The sequence below is a fragment of the Lonchura striata genome, chromosome 3 (assembly GCF_046129695.1).
Source record: "Lonchura striata isolate bLonStr1 chromosome 3, bLonStr1.mat, whole genome shotgun sequence".
Classification (NCBI taxonomy): Eukaryota; Metazoa; Chordata; class Aves; order Passeriformes; family Estrildidae; genus Lonchura; species Lonchura striata.
This window is the reverse complement of record NC_134605.1, coordinates 24,395,234-24,402,624: the sequence shown is the minus strand read 5'-3', so window position 1 is coordinate 24,402,624 and position 7,391 is coordinate 24,395,234. Positions and strand designations below refer to the sequence as shown.

The 7,391-nt window shown below is 39.7% G+C and overlaps 1 long non-coding RNA gene across 1 annotated transcript; it reads right to left on the bottom strand.

Moving 5' to 3' along the window:
* Positions 1-273: 273 nt before the first annotated feature.
* LOC110475850 (uncharacterized) lies at positions 274-4,024 on the bottom strand. The gene is made up of 3 exons (XR_002466337.1): positions 3,928-4,024; positions 642-691; positions 274-292 (listed from the first exon to the last, which is right to left on the bottom strand). It is a non-coding gene; the product is annotated as an uncharacterized LOC110475850 (long non-coding RNA).
* Positions 4,025-7,391: the final 3,367 nt, after the last annotated feature.

Here is a 7,391-nt window from a genome sequence, read left to right as displayed (position 1 = left end):
ATATATATATATATATATATATATATAAAAACCAGTTATACATACAAGTATGTCGAAGGAGCGGGAGAGAGAGCTCAGCTCCCATCCTGTCCTCTATCCATTCATAAATGTTTTTTTCCCCTTTTAACCTTAAGACAAGCAAGGGATATGGTGTGGTTTGGAGTCCAGTATAATTTATCTCCTCTGTAAATCTTGTGAATTGCTATCTAAACAACTGTTCTGTAGAGCAAAACTTTTGACTGATGGTCCCACGTGTCATGGAGCCAGGTCAGTAGGTGCCTCTTTCCTTGCTCTGTGAATGTGAGAGAGGCCAGTATAAATTTCATGCCAAATCTATGTTTATTTAATTACAATATTAACTACAAGTGACAACAAAACCTGTCACTGAAAGGAAGAAGGTGACTTTATACTGTGGAGGAGACCAGGTGAGTAACTGCAAATGTATGAGTTAATCCATCATCTCATTCCGTTCATTTATCCAGTCACACTTTTTTATTTTTTAGTTCTGACATTTAAGTCAGAATCCACTTTCCAAAAGCTCCCTCACCTTTCCAGTGGCTGGAGAAGAAATACTGAATTATGCCCAGATCACACAGCTTAGCCCAGTGATTGCCTACACAGTTGGACAAGAGGTACTTTACCTTCTTCTTCAGACTCACAGGCTCCTGAGGTGTGGGTAAAATCCTGGCCCCTTGGAAGAGAAAAGAAAAAATCCCACTAATCTCATCAGAACCAAAGTTTCCCTCCTCATATATCCTAGCTAGAAAAGATTAGAAAAGCAGCAGTTCTGAATAGTCTGGGAGTACTTTCTATCTACATTCTCTCACAGGCTTGCTAGTATTTTCTTTAGAGCTGAACCTCAGATGAGAGCTCCACTCCTGAATCCATATCCTCAACATGTTATGAGAGAAAGCACACTGAATCTGTGGAGAAAGTATTGCCCAACACCTCAAGCACTGCTGGAAAAGTAGCTGTTTCTGCTGTGCATTTAAATGTTATTTTCCTGGTCAATTTATTGTTATTGTTTAATGTTGTAATTATGTTACCACATTTTGGTAGCACCTGAGTAATATCACCTGATAAATCAAATTGACCAAAACTGAGAGCACTCACAGTGCCCAAGCAAGACAGGTTTCTATCCGCCCTGTCTTTTGGGAGTTATCAACTCTGCTTTGATAGAATTTTTACCCCAAGTGCATTGATTTGTGATTTTAAGATAAACTGACTTCATACTTTTTTGTTGCTATTTAGTATGAGATAGGTTGGGTTTTGGCAGGGTTGGAGCCTTGAGAGGATGAGGTCATTACAGTATAAGGGTCATGAGTTTTCCAAAGAAACTTGTAGTGTTTCCCAAAGAAACTTGTAGTATCTGTAATGGTCAGACCCGTTAATGCCCATGGAATACCCTGTATGTTCAGGTCCTTTTGCCAAATAATAGTTTATTTTTCAGCTGTCTCTTCCCAGCTCCACAGTAATGCAGCTGTAATTGCCTTTATTGGCTTCAAAATGGGCCCTGTCCACAGCTTAAACCAGAGATGGTTGCTCCCTATTTTGATCAGCATCACTTAGAGAAGTTACTAAAGAACAGACCAAATGTCACCCTGTTTGCATAGGAACTGGGTCAGCACCTAGCACAGAACAGTTCTAGAGACCATATCCTATAGTTACTTCTGTAAAGACATTAAAATTAAATCAATTTAACTTGGCTATTTCTATCTCCTATCCACACTGCACAACAGTGAGCTGGCAGTGGAAGGAAAGGGTTTTTAGAGCTACAAGTGTTACACTGAAGACAGGCTTGCTGGACTGATGGACTTACAGAAAGCACAGACTGCCTAAAACACTGCTAAATCAATATCCAGCCTGAAATTTTCTTCTTGAATCTTCTACCTTCAATTCCAGACTATGTTCATCTTTATGCTTGCTGCAGTTCTTTTAATCTTTTACCAGCTCAATGTAAATCTTGATATCATTCTAATAACAAAACTGAATCATGCTAAGACAAACATCTTGGCAGGCCCGAGAGCTCCAAAACAGGAAGTCTTTAAGATAAGTCCATAGCTCAGAAAGTATCACACAGAGGCCCTAGTAACTCCTGAGCTGTAGAATTACCCGTTTTGCCAAAAGCAACAGATTTCCTTCTGATCTCAGAGCAACTGTTTCCACACAAATCACATGTGGAGACATTTTATAGGGGTTATGTTATCCATGCTTTTTCTGTTTTCTACTTGCATAGATTCTTGTATTTTGACACTACTTCTCCTCCCATATAAATGACCTTGTAAATTAAATTTATAGCTTCACAGCTGGGGTCAGATCAGTACAGTTTGTTCTAGTTTGGAATATGGAATAGGAAGGAGTGTTCTTAATGGGTTTAGGATAGACATTACTGCTTGGGAATGGAAACAGACTCCACCAGTCACTAGAACAACAAACTGGGAATTGGGAATCCCTTATTCCATCTTGGCTGGCTAGGTGAACAAATCATGAAGTCTTTCTGTGGCTCCTATTCACTCTTCAGTAATGAGGAAATTTGATCATTCCCGTCCTCTTTAGAGTGAACTGATCTGCAGTAAACACTGACGTATTGATATAGAAATGACTATAAACACATAAATCCAGGTCTCAGTGGTAAATGGCAGTGGTTAAATCAACACACTGTTCACAAGAATGACTCTGAGCCCAGCTCTCCAGTCATGTTCAGGGCATGCAGATCCTCAGCCATGCAGCACTTATCAGATACATCCTTGGGGCTGGCAGGCTCTGCTTTCTTCTTGTGTGCTCAGTGTGCTTTATTCATTTCCTATGGGGAATACAACGAGTGCTGCAGATACTGCAGCACAGTTCCCTCTCAGAAATGGAAAAACAGCCCCAATAAAAGCTTATGGCAACTACTGTACGTGTTGTGCGCCAGCATGTAAATGCTTCAGGAAAAAGGGCACAACATTTGTCCAACTCTTCCTCAAAAGATGGTTTGACAAGCTTCAAGTTTATATCCCTTGAGCACTTAAAGATGCCTGATTTCATATATTGCTACTGGATGATTAATACTATACATTACTGGAAAGTTATAAAACAGTCCAGTAAAATATCTGGCTGTACAGACACCATGCAGAGCGAAATGTTAAAACAGAGGGAGTGTGAGCAGTCAAGACCCAGTAACAAATTTGTTAGGTGCAAAACTCAACAGACAGAAACTGTGCTGGCAGTTTTGTCGCTGCTAGTGACAAATCCAGAAAATTACAAATACATAAAAAGCTGAACATGTTTTTTTCTCAGAGTCTTTCTCAACCCTGTTCCCGCCCCAGACAATTGCAGCATTTTGGCTGCCATTCTTCTGCTACAGGAGGCAAAGTTTAGTAAGCAGGACACAAGATCAGGAGTCAGCACACTTGGTCTTTATTCTTGGCTATGCCAGTGACCTGCTTGGCCTTTTCCATCACCCCATGGAAACAACCAGCACCTCTGTGAGTCATTATTTCTGTTCCTGCACCTTGCAAGTCCTATGAGCAGAGCTATCCCTACATGGACAACACATGCAATGTATAACAAATCCCCAGTCTTGGCCAAGGGCCTCAAACACTAAAAATAAATCAAATTATTGTTACTAAATGTCAAAAAATGCACACTCACAAAAATCAAATGGCTGGCAGAAGACCTGTAAAGAAATGTAATTTTTTTCCATTTTCATTCCTCTCTCTTGTTCAACTTTCAACTTTATATGTTAATCCTAGAAATATTCATCCAAAAAATAGGAGTCATTCATTGCTTGTCTTTCAGACCTAATACTGGTGCTGTCCTTACTCAGGTAGTCTACCCATTTTCTAAATTAATTTGCTTTTTTCAAGACCTCATCATGCTCAGTGGTCATGCAGTTTACACTGATAAAGAATCAAACCAAAACAAAAATAGAGAACAGTCCAGTACCTTACATCCTTTTATGTGTTCTTCTTCTGCTTTCCTCTGCTACACTTCTTTGGCTCATGTTTTCAGTGTCTCAGAATAAAAAATGAAACACTTAAAACCTGTCTGAACAGAACGGCCAAAATAGTAAGGAAGAGATATCACATGACTCAGTGGAAAATTGAGTTTCATGGCAGTTACACCTAGAAGTTCAAATCTGTTCCTAGCTCAAATCTGTCCTTAGAATATACCCTCTAACATGACAAGACTGTATGCACTGCAGGAAGCTGTTGGCACTCCAAGCCAGGGTCAGTTTGGAGCACATTTGGAGGAAAAATGAAATCTTTGTTGCCATTATGATAATTTGCATTACATCTGATAGAAGTCTAGACATATTATAACTAATCAGAGGGAAGCAATAGGCAGAATGCAGGTAAAAGAGCCAAGGGCTGTATGGCACACAATGATTATCCATAACACTCTACAATTCATCACAGGCAATACAAATAATGCGTGTGTTCATTTCATAAACCATATCAAATGGACAGGCTTGAGCCTTTCTGCAGCATGGAATGTGGGGCAGCAGCACTAGCACCCTGATCCTTAGACTCTGCCTCATGGTTGACTCCTGGTTAAAGTTGGACTAGAAACAAACAGGGCTGAAGGCATCTGAAAAAATACTGCTCCTGAGCAGTGAGATCATCTTCTACTCCATCAGCTAGTAGGTAAGTTGTGTAACAGGAAAATCCAAGTTGAAATATTTTAACTGCCAAAGATTATGAATTCTTTGTTTTGCTTTGGAAACAAATGCACAGTAGAGGCCAGAATCACAGAGCAAGGAAGACAAAACAAAGGCTTTGTTTGTAAGGGGATGGAACCACTGCTCTCTGGTCAGGGATGAAGTTGGCTGATGTGTTTTCCATAACAGTCAATTGAACAATCTCAGCCCTCAATCCCAGCCAAATACTAATCTGCTGAATTTATTACATTTGTGTTTTCGAATTAAAATTACCATCTGTAACTCGTGTGGCAAACAGCATAGAACATATGACAAGAGAAAAAAAGCCCACCTCATGACAAGGTGGGCAAATTCCAGTTGGTTTGAGGAGCACCAAGAACTGGGATACCGCACTAAGAACTTTTTCTCGCTGAGCAAAAGTGTAGCAGTTTTATGAGGTTATTTGTTAAAAACTTCTCCATTCACCTCGGCAATGGGCTGTGCAGCCCAGGTCTGGAAATGTAGTTGGTTTGACCAGAGTGATACTATCAACTCTACAAAGCCAAATAGCAGAGGAAAAATGACATGGTAGCCAGAAATAATACATATGCACAAGAGAGAAGAAAATCCCTGCTTGGGTTTTGAGGGCTTTTATTTTGTTTTTAAGATTTCTGCTCTCACAATCAGAAACATTCTCAGGCCAACAGAAACTGATTCAATATTGCAGCCACACTGAGGTGGGTGAGACCCCAGGGCATGGAGCACTGGGTGTTTGGAGTTCTGCAGGCCCACAGTGTAACCCAGCATTTCAGGACAATCAAACTGCTGGTGGTGACTTTATGGCCTAATTCTTAGCAAGGCTGAGGGCTTGAACTTTTCTACTCTTTCACTGCTACTCTGAGACAAGTGAACTCTTTAGAAAAGCAGTCTGCTGGAAACAGCAGGTCCATTCAGCTCCAGTTGAATAAACTGCAAGGTATGAACTCCACTCAGGTACCAACCCATGCTCTCAGTATGCCTGGTGCCAAACCATGTGTTTGATAGGATTTCTGCACAGAAATGCAAATGGGTCTGGGCTCAGTGGAAATGACATATTGCACATGCACAAAGAGGTGTGAATTACCTGCAAAATGAGGCAGAGTAAAACTGGCTCAAAAAAATTATTTCAGATCAAGTCTGATGCCAGAAATACTTTTTATTAACCTTTTGTCCAAGTGTCTGCAAATTATATAGGTGAATATTTGAATTGATTTTCTAATCAGGGCACCACACAGCAAGTGATTCCTTCTTACTGATCCCTGGATGATAGGAGCCTTAGGAGCTACTCAGATGGGGTTTTCTACCCCTTCCATCATACCACTGCTTCCAGTATGTATTTCCCAGTACAAATAAAAACAGAGTTGGAGCCCCAACATGCAACGTGTTGTACAGAGAGTCTGTGCTTACAGTCCCCTGTGTAGGCATAAGGCATTAACTGAGAGCATCAGTCTCCTTGTACCATTAAAGGAGCTGGGCACATTCAAATGACATCAGTGGGATGGGATGTAGCTGCTCATCTCTCTTTGCTCTCTAGGAAGAGGTTAACTTGGACAAAAATATTCAGCTTTTTAGTCTTTTAGGGTTTTATTGACAACAAGGGCTAGATAAGAAAAATCCCATGTATGAAGCTAAAAAAGCGATACCTCCTATCCTCATTTTACAAAAGAGAACAAACAAGTCTTAAACAAAATCAGGCCCTTGATCAAATACATGAAAAAAGTTGCTAGAAAAACTAGAAAACTTTTTTGGTTTTTGTTCATTTGTTTTTTTTCATTTAGATCTTCCTTCCTCATGGTGAAGTAGGCAGGAGAAAGGCTCCCATCACTTTCCAATGAACAGCAGAGGAAGGACATCATTGACTTATTTCACACTTGGTGACTTCTGTCCATTTCATTTGAAAATAACACTGTCTCCCCTGCCCTCCCCCCCCCCACACACACACACACCATTTCTTTCTTTCTTTCCTCCTGACCTAAGCCAAACACAGAAATTTAGCCTACTTTTCCAGTTTTCTTGGCATTTATTCCTCAATACATTGTTTATGTTGTTTATTTCACTGTGACCTGATTTTCCAACTGAGATTTGAGCAAAATTTGCAACCAGCTTGACTTGATTCAGTCAAGGTCTCAGACATTACTGCTTCCAGGCAAGAAGTAGAAACCATATCAGAGTTTTTAGGGGCTGGGAGGATTGTTCAGGTTTTTTCCAAACCTCTAATGTGAATGTTTCACACAAGTTTTTCTCTATTTCTGTGTTTAACAGGTTAAATTTACATGCAAAATATCTTCAAATATTTTTTCTCCCTATATAAACAGGAACATTAAGAGATACAACTTGTAAAACATTTTGCTGGTCTTCTTGTGCATTATAGTTTAATTTCAAATTTTATCTAAATGCAGTCCAGGATGATGAATAAGCAAATAGTAGGTACTGAGTGAAATGAAATATATTTTTCATCCTTTCCTAGGATAATTTAAAATCTACCAAGTTCTGATGGTTAGGAGTCCTAATGTTATGTTAAATAATTGCTGTATATACACATAGGGATAATACTATAGCAAAAGAGGTCAGGACCAAGGATAAAATTTAGTCGACACACAAACTTTCAAAGATGTAAAGGTAGATATGAAACGAGGCTGAAGTGGCTTATTCAGTAGATTGCTGACCCTATTTAAAACCAGAAAGGAGATCTTTGCCACCCACTGTTTTCCAGCAAACAGCACGGACTCTT